Here is a 13,009-nt window from a genome sequence, read left to right as displayed (position 1 = left end):
TAGGTGGAGTTTGTGGAAGCATTCAGGATAAAAGTTGGACAAACCTCATCAGAAAACTGCATGTGAGAAACAACATGGAAGAAGAGCTGCTCTGGACTTCATGGAAGAAAGAGGTCTGATGAACAGTCCTTGCTATGGGCCCAACATGAGCATTAACTGTTTAGTTGTTTTTTTTTATTCAGGATGTGCATCCTGTTGGGACGGTTGAAAGAGACAAACTCTACCAACGCTAGCTGATGAAGATATTGCACGGAGAATCCCTCAAACAGACACACTGATGCTGAATAGTGTCCATAAGTGCTTCTCTCTCTCTTGAGAGCTTTTGATCCAAAAGGTGTTTTTCAGGATTTGGTCTGCAAAATGACCTTAACACAGGCACTGACTTGATATTTGGAATACAGTAAGTGCTAATTGTTGGGGTAGTCTTGCTGACCTTTCAAACACTCAGAATGAAGAGTTGATTCATTTTATGCCATTTAATGTTTTATTTGTAAGTCGTTGGTTCGAAGACGGCCCTAGTATCCATCGTGTTTGAACCTGGTGCCATCATGTTCTGTCTTCAATCACTCTCAGATCACCTTAAAGGAACCACTGTTGATTCTTTCATTCACAAGTGCTTCTCTTTGGGGTTGTCTTGGTTGTGACAATGTCCACAATGCAAAGTAAAATTGAAACTAAAGCATAGTTTATATTCAACAGATTGCAGTCCAGGATTCACACGACGCTTTATATATCTGGTCAGAGTAATTACCCCGACACAAACACTGACTTTGTTGCTCGCTGCAGTAAGTGCTTCTTGTTGGGGTAGTTATATGTCCTCTGGACACTTGTCTTCTTCAGCCATATATGTCTTTAGAAATTTCAGTATGAGATATACTTCAACTTTATGCACATTCTTTGAAGGAATTTTTGGAAAGTGCTTGAAAGTTGGGGTGTCTTTCTGTCCTGACTTGAGAAAACCTGCACATTTTCCTCACAATGGAAAGAAATCCTTTCTGGATCCATTATGGATTCAGACTCTTATTGATCTGAAAGAAGGATTGAATCCAAGTTTTATCTTGACTTGAATTATATTTCAACAGTGCCCAGTGTAAAGCTAACACAGAACTGTGTCCTTGTCTGTTACAAATCTTCATGAAGTAAACACATTGAAAGCTGATTGACCAATCATCAACACCTAATGTTTTGCATTCTTGATGACAGCATTGTTCCTTGATGGACCTTCTGATGGGCAATACCCCCATCGTAGAAACTTGTGGAAGAAATAGGTGGAGTTTGTGGAAGCATTCAGGATAAAAGTTGGACAAACCTCATCAGAAAACTGCATGTGAGAAACAACATGGAAGAAGAGCTGCTCTGGACTTCATGGAAGAAAGAGGTCTGATGAACAGTCCTTGCTATGGGCCCAACATGAGCATTAACTGTTTAGTTGTATTTTTTTATTCAGGAAGTGCTTCCTGTTGGGACGGTTGAAAGAGACAAACTCTACCAACGCTAGCTGATGAAGATATTGCACGGAGAATCCCTCAAACAGACACACTGATGCTGAATAGTGTCCATAAGTGCTTCTCTCTCTCTTGAGAGCTTTTGATCCAAAAGGTGTTTTTCAGGATTTGGTCTGCAAAATGACCTTAACACAGGCACTGACTTGATATTTGGAATACAGTAAGTGCTAATTGTTGGGGTAGTCTTGCTGACATTTCAAACACTCAGAATGAAGAGTTGATTCATTTTATGCCATTTAATGTTTTATTTGTAAGGCGTTGGTTCGAAGACGGCCCTAGTATCCATCGTGTTTGAACCTGGTGCCATCATGATCTGTCTTCAATCACTCTCAGATCACCTCAAAGGAACCACTGTTGATTCTTTTATTCACAAGTGCTTCTCTTTGGGGTTGTCTTGGTTGTGACAATGTCCACAATGCAAAGTAAAATTGAAACTAAAGCATAGTTTATATTCAACAGATTGCAGTCCAGGATTCACACGACGCTTTATATATCTGGTCAGAGTAATTACCCCGACACAAACACTGACTTTGTTGCTCGCTGCAGTAAGTGCTTCTTGTTGGGGTAGTTATATGTCCTCTGGACATTTGTCTTCTTCAGCCATATATGTCTTTGGAAATTTCAGTATGAGATATACTTCAACTTTATGCACATTCTTTGAAGGAATTTTTGGAAAGTGCTTGAACGTTGGGGTGTTTTTCTGTCCTGACTTGAGAAAAACTGCACATTTTCCTCACAATGGAAAGAAATCCTTTCTGGATCCATTATGGATTCAGACTCTTATTGATCTGAAAGAAGGATTGAATCCAAGTTTTATCTTGACTTGAATTATATTTCAACAGTGCCCAGTGTAAAGCTAACACAGAACTGTGTCCTTGTCTGTTACAAATCTTCATGAAGTAAACACATTGAAAGCTGATTGACCAATCATCAACACCTAATGTTTTGCATTCTTGATGACAGCATTGTTCCTTGATGGACAGTCTGATGGGCAATACCCCCATCGTAGAAACTTGTGGAAGAAATAGGTGGAGTTTGTGGAAGCATTCAGGATAAAAGTTGGACAAACCTCATCAGAAAACTGCATGTGAGAAACAACATGGAAGAAGAGCTGCTCTGGACTTCATGGAAGAAAGAGGTCTGATGAACAGTCCTTGCTATGGGCCCAACATGAGCATTAACTGTTTAGTTGTTTTTTTTTTATTCAGGAAGTGCTTCCTGTTGGGACGGTTGAAAGAGACAAACTCTACCAACGCTAGCTGATGAAGATATTGCACGGAGAATCCCTCAAACAGACACACTGATGCTGAATAGTGTCCATAAGTGCTTCTCTCTCTCTTGAGAGCTTTTGATCCAAAAGGTGTTTTTCAGGATTTGGTCTGCAAAATGACCTTAACACAGGCACTGACTTGATATTTGGAATACAGTAAGTGCTAATTGTTGGGGTAGTCTTGCTGACCTTTCAAACACTCAGAATGAAGAGTTGATTCATTTTATGCCATTTAATGTTTTATTTGTAAGTCGTTGGTTCGAAGACGGCCCTAGTATCCATCGTGTTTGAACCTGGTGCCATCATGTTCTGTCTTCAATCACTCTCAGATCACCTCAAAGGAACCACTGTTGATTCTTTTATTCACAAGTGCTTCTCTTTGGGGTTGTCTTGGTTGTGACAATGTCCACAATGCAAAGTAAAATTGAAACTAAAGCATAGTTTATATTCAACAGATTGCAGTCCAGGATTCACACGACGCTTTATATATCTGGTCAGAGTAATTACCCCGACACAAACACTGACTTTGTTGCTCGCTGCAGTAAGTGCTTCTTGTTGGGGTAGTTATATGTCCTCTGGACATTTGTCTTCTTCAGCCATATATGTCTTTGGAAATTTCAGTATGAGATATACTTCAACTTTATGCACATTCTTTGAAGGAATTTTTGGAAAGTGCTTGAAAGTTGGGGTGTCTTTCTGTCCTGACTTGAGAAAACCTGCACATTTTCCTCACAATGGAAAGAAATCCTTTCTGGATCCATTATGGATTCAGACTCTTATTGATCTGAAAGAAGGATTGAATCCAAGTTTTATCTTGACTTGAATTATATTTCAACAGTGCCCAGTGTAAAGCTAACACAGAACTGTGTCCTTGTCTGTTACAAATCTTCATGAAGTAAACACATAGAAAGCTGATTGACCAATTATCAACACCTAATGTTTTGCATTCTTGATGACAGCATTGTTCCTTGATGGACCTTCTGATGGGCAATACCCCCATCGTAGAAACTTGTGGAAGAAATAGGTGGAGTTTGTGGAAGCATTCAGGATAAAAGTTGGACAAACCTCATCAGAAAACTGCATGTGAGAAACAACATGGAAGAAGAGCTGCTCTGGACTTCATGGAAGAAAGAGGTCTGATGAACAGTCCTTGCTATGGGCCCAACATGAGCATTAACTGTTTAGTTGTTTTTTTTTATTCAGGATGTGCATCCTGTTGGGACGGTTGAAAGAGACAAACTCTACCAACGCTAGCTGATGAAGATATTGCACGGAGAATCCCTCAAACAGACACACTGATGCTGAATAGTGTCCATAAGTGCTTCTCTCTCTCTTGAGAGCTTTTGATCCAAATGGTGTTTTTCAGGATTTGGTCTGCAAAATGACCTTAACACAGGCACTGACTTGATATTTGGAATACAGTAAGTGCTAATTGTTGGGGTAGTCTTGCTGACCTTTCAAACACTCAGAATGAAGAGTTGATTCATTTTATGCCATTTAATGTTTTATTTGTAAGTCGTTGGTTCGAAGACGGCCCTAGTATCCATCGTGTTTGAACCTGGTGCCATCATGTTCTGTCTTCAATCACTCTCAGATCACCTCAAAGGAACCACTGTTGATTCTTTTATTCACAAGTGCTTCTCTTTGGGGTTGTCTTGGTTGTGACAATGTCCACAATGCAAAGTAAAATTGAAACTAAAGCATAGTTTATATTCAACAGATTGCAGTCCAGGATTCATACGACGCTTTATATATCTGGTCAGAGTAATTACCCCGACACAAACACTGACTTTGTTGCTCGCTGCAGTAAGTGCTTCTTGTTGGGGTAGTTATATGTCCTCTGGACATTTGTCTTCTTCAGCCATATATGTCTTTGGAAATTTCAGTATGAGATATACTTCAACTTTATGCACATTCTTTGAAGGAATTTTTGGAAAGTGCTTGAAAGTTGGGGTGTCTTTCTGTCCTGACTTGAGAAAACCTGCACATTTTCCTCACAATGGAAAGAAATCCTTTCTGGATCCATTATGGATTCAGACTCTTATTGATCTGAAAGAAGGATTGAATCCAAGTTTTATCTTGACTTGAATTATATTTCAACAGTGCCCAGTGTAAAGCTAACACAGAACTGTGTCCTTGTCTGTTACAAATCTTCATGAAGTAAACACATTGAAAGCTGATTGACCAATCATCAACACCTAATGTTTTGCATTCTTGATGACAGCATTGTTCCTTGATGGACCTTCTGATGGGCAATACCCCCATCGTAGAAACTTGTGGAAGAAATAGGTGGAGTTTGTGGAAGCATTCAGGATAAAAGTTGGACAAACCTCATCAGAAAACTGCATGTGAGAAACAACATGGAAGAAGAGCTGCTCTGGACTTCATGGAAGAAAGAGGTCTGATGAACAGTCCTTGCTATGGGCCCAACATGAGCATTAACTGTTTAGTTGTATTTTTTTATTCAGGAAGTGCTTCCTGTTGGGACGGTTGAAAGAGACAAACTCTACCAACGCTAGCTGATGAAGATATTGCACGGAGAATCCCTCAAACAGACACACTGATGCTGAATAGTGTCCATAAGTGCTTCTCTCTCTCTTGAGAGCTTTTGATCCAAAAGGTGTTTTTCAGGATTTGGTCTGCAAAATGACCTTAACACAGGCACTGACTTGATATTTGGAATACAGTAAGTGCTAATTGTTGGGGTAGTCTGCTGACATTTCAAACACTCAGAATGAAGAGTTGATTCATTTTATGCCATTTAATGTTTTATTTGTAAGGCGTTGGTTCGAAGACGGCCCTAGTATCCATCGTGTTTGAACCTGGTGCCATCATGATCTGTCTTCAATCACTCTCAGATCACCTCAAAGGAACCACTGTTGATTCTTTTATTCACAAGTGCTTCTCTTTGGGGTTGTCTTGGTTGTGACAATGTCCACAATGCAAAGTAAAATTGAAACTAAAGCATAGTTTATATTCAACAGATTGCAGTCCAGGATTCACACGACGCTTTATATATCTGGTCAGAGTAATTACCCCGACACAAACACTGACTTTGTTGCTCGCTGCAGTAAGTGCTTCTTGTTGGGGTAGTTATATGTCCTCTGGACATTTGTCTTCTTCAGCCATATATGTCTTTGGAAATTTCAGTATGAGATATACTTCAACTTTATGCACATTCTTTGAAGGAATTTTTGGAAAGTGCTTGAACGTTGGGGTGTTTTTCTGTCCTGACTTGAGAAAAACTGCACATTTTCCTCACAATGGAAAGAAATCCTTTCTGGATCCATTATGGATTCAGACTCTTATTGATCTGAAAGAAGGATTGAATCCAAGTTTTATCTTGACTTGAATTATATTTCAACAGTGCCCAGTGTAAAGCTAACACAGAACTGTGTCCTTGTCTGTTACAAATCTTCATGAAGTAAACACATTGAAAGCTGATTGACCAATCATCAACACCTAATGTTTTGCATTCTTGATGACAGCATTGTTCCTTGATGGACAGTCTGATGGGCAATACCCCCATCGTAGAAACTTGTGGAAGAAATAGGTGGAGTTTGTGGAAGCATTCAGGATAAAAGTTGGACAAACCTCATCAGAAAACTGCATGTGAGAAACAACATGGAAGAAGAGCTGCTCTGGACTTCATGGAAGAAAGAGGTCTGATGAACAGTCCTTGCTATGGGCCCAACATGAGCATTAACTGTTTAGTTGTTTTTTTTTTATTCAGGAAGTGCTTCCTGTTGGGACGGTTGAAAGAGACAAACTCTACCAACGCTAGCTGATGAAGATATTGCACGGAGAATCCCTCAAACAGACACACTGATGCTGAATAGTGTCCATAAGTGCTTCTCTCTCTCTTGAGAGCTTTTGATCCAAAAGGTGTTTTTCAGGATTTGGTCTGCAAAATGACCTTAACACAGGCACTGACTTGATATTTGGAATACAGTAAGTGCTAATTGTTGGGGTAGTCTTGCTGACCTTTCAAACACTCAGAATGAAGAGTTGATTCATTTTATGCCATTTAATGTTTTATTTGTAAGTCGTTGGTTCGAAGACGGCCCTAGTATCCATCGTGTTTGAACCTGGTGCCATCATGTTCTGTCTTCAATCACTCTCAGATCACCTCAAAGGAACCACTGTTGATTCTTTTATTCACAAGTGCTTCTCTTTGGGGTTGTCTTGGTTGTGACAATGTCCACAATGCAAAGTAAAATTGAAACTAAAGCATAGTTTATATTCAACAGATTGCAGTCCAGGATTCACACGACGCTTTATATATCTGGTCAGAGTAATTACCCCGACACAAACACTGACTTTGTTGCTCGCTGCAGTAAGTGCTTCTTGTTGGGGTAGTTATATGTCCTCTGGACATTTGTCTTCTTCAGCCATATATGTCTTTGGAAATTTCAGTATGAGATATACTTCAACTTTATGCACATTCTTTGAAGGAATTTTTGGAAAGTGCTTGAAAGTTGGGGTGTCTTTCTGTCCTGACTTGAGAAAACCTGCACATTTTCCTCACAATGGAAAGAAATCCTTTCTGGATCCATTATGGATTCAGACTCTTATTGATCTGAAAGAAGGATTGAATCCAAGTTTTATCTTGACTTGAATTATATTTCAACAGTGCCCAGTGTAAAGCTAACACAGAACTGTGTCCTTGTCTGTTACAAATCTTCATGAAGTAAACACATAGAAAGCTGATTGACCAATTATCAACACCTAATGTTTTGCATTCTTGATGACAGCATTGTTCCTTGATGGACCTTCTGATGGGCAATACCCCCATCGTAGAAACTTGTGGAAGAAATAGGTGGAGTTTGTGGAAGCATTCAGGATAAAAGTTGGACAAACCTCATCAGAAAACTGCATGTGAGAAACAACATGGAAGAAGAGCTGCTCTGGACTTCATGGAAGAAAGAGGTCTGATGAACAGTCCTTGCTATGGGCCCAACATGAGCATTAACTGTTTAGTTGTTTTTTTTTATTCAGGATGTGCATCCTGTTGGGACGGTTGAAAGAGACAAACTCTACCAACGCTAGCTGATGAAGATATTGCACGGAGAATCCCTCAAACAGACACACTGATGCTGAATAGTGTCCATAAGTGCTTCTCTCTCTCTTGAGAGCTTTTGATCCAAAAGGTGTTTTTCAGGATTTGGTCTGCAAAATGACCTTAACACAGGCACTGACTTGATATTTGGAATACAGTAAGTGCTAATTGTTGGGGTAGTCTTGCTGACCTTTCAAACACTCAGAATGAAGAGTTGATTCATTTTATGCCATTTAATGTTTTATTTGTAAGTCGTTGGTTCGAAGACGGCCCTAGTATCCATCGTGTTTGAACCTGGTGCCATCATGTTCTGTCTTCAATCACTCTCAGATCACCTCAAAGGAACCACTGTTGATTCTTTTATTCACAAGTGCTTCTCTTTGGGGTTGTCTTGGTTGTGACAATGTCCACAATGCAAAGTAAAATTGAAACTAAAGCATAGTTTATATTCAACAGATTGCAGTCCAGGATTCATACGACGCTTTATATATCTGGTCAGAGTAATTACCCCGACACAAACACTGACTTTGTTGCTCGCTGCAGTAAGTGCTTCTTGTTGGGGTAGTTATATGTCCTCTGGACATTTGTCTTCTTCAGCCATATATGTCTTTGGAAATTTCAGTATGAGATATACTTCAACTTTATGCACATTCTTTGAAGGAATTTTTGGAAAGTGCTTGAAAGTTGGGGTGTCTTTCTGTCCTGACTTGAGAAAACCTGCACATTTTCCTCACAATGGAAAGAAATCCTTTCTGGATCCATTATGGATTCAGACTCTTATTGATCTGAAAGAAGGATTGAATCCAAGTTTTATCTTGACTTGAATTATATTTCAACAGTGCCCAGTGTAAAGCTAACACAGAACTGTGTCCTTGTCTGTTACAAATCTTCATGAAGTAAACACATTGAAAGCTGATTGACCAATCATCAACACCTAATGTTTTGCATTCTTGATGACAGCATTGTTCCTTGATGGACCTTCTGATGGGCAATACCCCCATCGTAGAAACTTGTGGAAGAAATAGGTGGAGTTTGTGGAAGCATTCAGGATAAAAGTTGGACAAACCTCATCAGAAAACTGCATGTGAGAAACAACATGGAAGAAGAGCTGCTCTGGACTTCATGGAAGAAAGAGGTCTGATGAACAGTCCTTGCTATGGGCCCAACATGAGCATTAACTGTTTAGTTGTATTTTTTTATTCAGGAAGTGCTTCCTGTTGGGACGGTTGAAAGAGACAAACTCTACCAACGCTAGCTGATGAAGATATTGCACGGAGAATCCCTCAAACAGACACACTGATGCTGAATAGTGTCCATAAGTGCTTCTCTCTCTCTTGAGAGCTTTTGATCCAAAAGGTGTTTTTCAGGATTTGGTCTGCAAAATGACCTTAACACAGGCACTGACTTGATATTTGGAATACAGTAAGTGCTAATTGTTGGGGTAGTCTGCTGACATTTCAAACACTCAGAATGAAGAGTTGATTCATTTTATGCCATTTAATGTTTTATTTGTAAGGCGTTGGTTCGAAGACGGCCCTAGTATCCATCGTGTTTGAACCTGGTGCCATCATGATCTGTCTTCAATCACTCTCAGATCACCTCAAAGGAACCACTGTTGATTCTTTTATTCACAAGTGCTTCTCTTTGGGGTTGTCTTGGTTGTGACAATGTCCACAATGCAAAGTAAAATTGAAACTAAAGCATAGTTTATATTCAACAGATTGCAGTCCAGGATTCACACGACGCTTTATATATCTGGTCAGAGTAATTACCCCGACACAAACACTGACTTTGTTGCTCGCTGCAGTAAGTGCTTCTTGTTGGGGTAGTTATATGTCCTCTGGACATTTGTCTTCTTCAGCCATATATGTCTTTGGAAATTTCAGTATGAGATATACTTCAACTTTATGCACATTCTTTGAAGGAATTTTTGGAAAGTGCTTGAACGTTGGGGTGTTTTTCTGTCCTGACTTGAGAAAAACTGCACATTTTCCTCACAATGGAAAGAAATCCTTTCTGGATCCATTATGGATTCAGACTCTTATTGATCTGAAAGAAGGATTGAATCCAAGTTTTATCTTGACTTGAATTATATTTCAACAGTGCCCAGTGTAAAGCTAACACAGAACTGTGTCCTTGTCTGTTACAAATCTTCATGAAGTAAACACATTGAAAGCTGATTGACCAATCATCAACACCTAATGTTTTGCATTCTTGATGACAGCATTGTTCCTTGATGGACAGTCTGATGGGCAATACCCCCATCGTAGAAACTTGTGGAAGAAATAGGTGGAGTTTGTGGAAGCATTCAGGATAAAAGTTGGACAAACCTCATCAGAAAACTGCATGTGAGAAACAACATGGAAGAAGAGCTGCTCTGGACTTCATGGAAGAAAGAGGTCTGATGAACAGTCCTTGCTATGGGCCCAACATGAGCATTAACTGTTTAGTTGTTTTTTTTTTATTCAGGAAGTGCTTCCTGTTGGGACGGTTGAAAGAGACAAACTCTACCAACGCTAGCTGATGAAGATATTGCACGGAGAATCCCTCAAACAGACACACTGATGCTGAATAGTGTCCATAAGTGCTTCTCTCTCTCTTGAGAGCTTTTGATCCAAAAGGTGTTTTTCAGGATTTGGTCTGCAAAATGACCTTAACACAGGCACTGACTTGATATTTGGAATACAGTAAGTGCTAATTGTTGGGGTAGTCTTGCTGACCTTTCAAACACTCAGAATGAAGAGTTGATTCATTTTATGCCATTTAATGTTTTATTTGTAAGTCGTTGGTTCGAAGACGGCCCTAGTATCCATCGTGTTTGAACCTGGTGCCATCATGTTCTGTCTTCAATCACTCTCAGATCACCTCAAAGGAACCACTGTTGATTCTTTTATTCACAAGTGCTTCTCTTTGGGGTTGTCTTGGTTGTGACAATGTCCACAATGCAAAGTAAAATTGAAACTAAAGCATAGTTTATATTCAACAGATTGCAGTCCAGGATTCACACGACGCTTTATATATCTGGTCAGAGTAATTACCCCGACACAAACACTGACTTTGTTGCTCGCTGCAGTAAGTGCTTCTTGTTGGGGTAGTTATATGTCCTCTGGACATTTGTCTTCTTCAGCCATATATGTCTTTGGAAATTTCAGTATGAGATATACTTCAACTTTATGCACATTCTTTGAAGGAATTTTTGGAAAGTGCTTGAAAGTTGGGGTGTCTTTCTGTCCTGACTTGAGAAAACCTGCACATTTTCCTCACAATGGAAAGAAATCCTTTCTGGATCCATTATGGATTCAGACTCTTATTGATCTGAAAGAAGGATTGAATCCAAGTTTTATCTTGACTTGAATTATATTTCAACAGTGCCCAGTGTAAAGCTAACACAGAACTGTGTCCTTGTCTGTTACAAATCTTCATGAAGTAAACACATAGAAAGCTGATTGACCAATTATCAACACCTAATGTTTTGCATTCTTGATGACAGCATTGTTCCTTGATGGACCTTCTGATGGGCAATACCCCCATCGTAGAAACTTGTGGAAGAAATAGGTGGAGTTTGTGGAAGCATTCAGGATAAAAGTTGGACAAACCTCATCAGAAAACTGCATGTGAGAAACAACATGGAAGAAGAGCTGCTCTGGACTTCATGGAAGAAAGAGGTCTGATGAACAGTCCTTGCTATGGGCCCAACATGAGCATTAACTGTTTAGTTGTTTTTTTTTTATTCAGGATGTGCATCCTGTTGGGACGGTTGAAAGAGACAAACTCTACCAACGCTAGCTGATGAAGATATTGCACGGAGAATCCCTCAAACAGACACACTGATGCTGAATAGTGTCCATAAGTGCTTCTCTCTCTCTTGAGAGCTTTTGATCCAAAAGGTGTTTTTCAGGATTTGGTCTGCAAAATGACCTTAACACAGGCACTGACTTGATATTTGGAATACAGTAAGTGCTAATTGTTGGGGTAGTCTTGCTGACCTTTCAAACACTCAGAATGAAGAGTTGATTCATTTTATGCCATTTAATGTTTTATTTGTAAGTCGTTGGTTCGAAGACGGCCCTAGTATCCATCGTGTTTGAACCTGGTGCCATCATGTTCTGTCTTCAATCACTCTCAGATCACCTCAAAGGAACCACTGTTGATTCTTTTATTCACAAGTGCTTCTCTTTGGGGTTGTCTTGGTTGTGACAATGTCCACAATGCAAAGTAAAATTGAAACTAAAGCATAGTTTATATTCAACAGATTGCAGTCCAGGATTCATACGACGCTTTATATATCTGGTCAGAGTAATTACCCCGACACAAACACTGACTTTGTTGCTCGCTGCAGTAAGTGCTTCTTGTTGGGGTAGTTATATGTCCTCTGGACATTTGTCTTCTTCAGCCATATATGTCTTTGGAAATTTCAGTATGAGATATACTTCAACTTTATGCACATTCTTTGAAGGAATTTTTGGAAAGTGCTTGAAAGTTGGGGTGTCTTTCTGTCCTGACTTGAGAAAACCTGCACATTTTCCTCACAATGGAAAGAAATCCTTTCTGGATCCATTATGGATTCAGACTCTTATTGATCTGAAAGAAGGATTGAATCCAAGTTTTATCTTGACTTGAATTATATTTCAACAGTGCCCAGTGTAAAGCTAACACAGAACTGTGTCCTTGTCTGTTACAAATCTTCATGAAGTAAACACATTGAAAGCTGATTGACCAATCATCAACACCTAATGTTTTGCATTCTTGATGACAGCATTGTTCCTTGATGGACCTTCTGATGGGCAATACCCCCATCGTAGAAACTTGTGGAAGAAATAGGTGGAGTTTGTGGAAGCATTCAGGATAAAAGTTGGACAAACCTCATCAGAAAACTGCATGTGAGAAACAACATGGAAGAAGAGCTGCTCTGGACTTCATGGAAGAAAGAGGTCTGATGAACAGTCCTTGCTATGGGCCCAACATGAGCATTAACTGTTTAGTTGTATTTTTTTATTCAGGAAGTGCTTCCTGTTGGGACGGTTGAAAGAGACAAACTCTACCAACGCTAGCTGATGAAGATATTGCACGGAGAATCCCTCAAACAGACACACTGATGCTGAATAGTGTCCATAAGTGCTTCTCTCTCTCTTGAGAGCTTTTGATCCAAAAGGTGTTTTTCAGGATTTGGTCTGC

Source organism: Telmatherina bonti (genome assembly GCF_933228915.1).
Source record: "Telmatherina bonti genome assembly, chromosome: 12".
In the NCBI taxonomy this organism is placed as follows: Eukaryota; Metazoa; Chordata; class Actinopteri; order Atheriniformes; family Telmatherinidae; genus Telmatherina; species Telmatherina bonti.
Note: the sequence above shows the minus strand (reverse complement) of the source record.